Below are 2,730 nucleotides of genomic sequence, written 5' to 3'. Positions count from 1 at the left end.
CTCATTCCATACCATTGCTTCTGAACCCCAGGCTGCTGACGTATAAACCTTATTCCCCATTCCAACTGTCCTCTCCCTTAGGCAAACCTGTCCTTATCTTATATTCCAGACTCCACATTTGCCAGGTCTTTCCACTATAGCCTTTGAACAGAGCTCATCTAAATAAAGGTAAAGGAAATTACAAAACTGTAATTGGGTGTTAGGTTCTTACTTAGTCTGTGGTCTACAGCCATACCACCCTGAATGCGCCCGATCTCGGAAGCTAAGCAAGGTGGGGCCTGGTTAGTACTTGGATGGGAGACCGCCTGGGAATACCGGGTGCTGATGTTAGGTTCTTACTAAGTGCTAAATCAGTACTTAACAATTCTCTAGTTCACACCTTTGATTCTGGCCTTTAAGGGGAGTTTACCCCTTTGAACTGCTGAGGAGGAGTTTACATATGAAAAGGAATTTACACAACCTTTAAAAGGAGCAAGTTCATTGGTTGAGGTATTGTTCCCACAAGCCCCTGAGTTATCCCACGCCCATTCTCTGGGAGGATAAAAGAAAACAACTTTGAGTCTACTGGGGGAAGAAGAGTCTAGTCTGGGATTGAGTTGAGACAGCAGATCTCCTCCCAGAGAGTGATCAGCAGGAGTCCACTATGTGGGGCAAGGACTTTTGCTTATCCTGACAAGGACTGATTCTGAGCCCTTCAGAGGAGCTAGTCCAGACCTTCACAATTGGGTCCACAACAAATGGACTCTCATCACTGGCCCTCTTCCACATAAGAAATTGTACAAAGCAAAGTTTACTTTATATTCTTTGAGAAAGAGGATCCCATTGTTCGCATTATACCTACATGTTATATCTACATCTATTAAAATATAAGTTTTTTAAAGGCAGAGATTGTTTTTGCCTTTCTTTATATTGTCAGTGTGCTGCTTGGCACACAGCAAGTACTGAATACTTGTTGACTAACTGATACATAGAATTCAGGAGAAAAATTAGGGCAGGATATAGAGATTTAGATAGACCAAATTATCTCCTTTTCAGGTTTACCAGCAAGGTGCTCCCTATCTATACATCAAAAGCACTCAAGATTCCTTGAAAGATAAAACAACAAAAATAACTCTGATTAATGACTCTCTTATGATAAATATGAAGCAAGGAATAAAATAGAGAGATGCATGTCTGTCAAGAGTACTTACCACTGTGGTGGAGGAGATCCAGGACCAAATCAGTCAGTCATCAGTCAGTAAATATTTATTAAGTGCTTGCTATGTGCCAGGTATTGTACCTAGGGCGGAGTTCAAGTTGAAGCCATGCTATCCTACAGGTGCTGCTGTTTATAGAAGACATTGTGTTGATTTTATCAATCCTCTAAACAATGCTGAGCTCTATGGAAGAGATTTATTATCATCCAAAAGAATTTGGGCTGAAACAAAAACTAATGTCTGATTCCCAGGGCATGCATTTGAATAGATGTGCTATATAGCTTGCCTTTCAGTGTGTATAGTTAGGAAAGTCATTGTAGATTAAGAACTTATTGGGCCAGAATTGAAGAGGAGGAGGAGAGGGGGTTAAATTACAAAGATCCTTTAAAATCCCTATGCTTCTCATGGAATTTTAATAAATTAATACAACTAATTCTATCATTATTACTGCTTGGCCAGCAAGACATAGAACATGTTAGTCTCTGAAAAATTAAAAATAATTATCAAACAAAGGGCAATACAAGGGCATATAGGACAAGAAGAGAAGATGGAATGGTTGCATTGAGGGATGATGGGGAGTAGCAGAATACTTCTCTGGTATCTCCTAGAAGTTAGGAGAAAACAAGGAAAACTTTCAGGATACAAGTGGATTTTCTGCATGGGAAGATATGGATAAAGAATCACACAGCATGGGCAAGCAAGCACGTATGGGTTATGATTTTCATTGTTGGAGTTTGAAATCACAGATCCTTTTGGGTATTTACTATTTATAGATTTGGGAGTCACTTGCATTAAGATTTTAATTGAATCCGTGGGAACTAATGAGATCACAGTGAGAGGCTATTCCGAGTTTATTCTTGCATCTAATAAGCTCCTCACTTCTAAAGGCATGTTGCTAATTCAAGCCTAGATTGACATTCCTCAGTCTCCTCTCCCTTCTCATTGGAGGGAGCACCTAGGAGGCTCTCAATAAATGGTTATTAGATCCCCTCTCAGGGGGTGGATCACTGAGGAGCAATTAAACAAGAGAATTAGGAGAGGTATATCCAGAAGGAAGAAGTGATTAACAGGGCCAAAAGCTGGAAAGAAGTCAAGAAATCAAGACTAAGATACCATTAGATTTTTTAAATGATCACTGATAATTTGGGGAAAAGTCTTAGAGAGACTCAGAGTTTCTCCCAGTACCACAGACATCAATTTCAGTTGAGGGATGAGATTAAAAGTCTGTGTAAGGAAATGGAGGTAAATGGAGGATTTCTAGGAGTCTGGCTCTGAAAGAGAAAAAAGATGTAAGATAAATGTAAATGGAAAGGTCAAATAAGAATTTTTTAAGAGTGGAGGAGATTTGAGCATATTTAGAAGCATCAGATGAGTCAATAGATGAGAAGAGATTAAAAATTATAGAAAGGGAGATGATCAAAGAAAGGGACAAACTTATGGAAAAAAAGAAGGCATAGGATAAAGGTCAAAAGTGAATGAGTTAACCTTGGCAAGAAGTAGGGTCTTCTGTTCCTCAGAGATTACAGCAAAAGAG

At 39.3% G+C, this 2,730-nt stretch overlaps 1 pseudogene; it reads left to right on the top strand.

The window, feature by feature from the left end:
• The first annotated feature begins 221 nt into the window (after positions 1-221).
• LOC141545277 (5S ribosomal RNA) lies at positions 222-330 on the top strand (annotated as a pseudogene).
• Positions 331-2,730: the final 2,400 nt, after the last annotated feature.

Source organism: Sminthopsis crassicaudata, chromosome 5 (genome assembly GCF_048593235.1).
Source record: "Sminthopsis crassicaudata isolate SCR6 chromosome 5, ASM4859323v1, whole genome shotgun sequence".
NCBI classification, from domain to species: Eukaryota; Metazoa; Chordata; class Mammalia; order Dasyuromorphia; family Dasyuridae; genus Sminthopsis; species Sminthopsis crassicaudata.
Note: the sequence above shows the minus strand (reverse complement) of the source record. Positions and strands in the feature narration are given on the sequence as shown.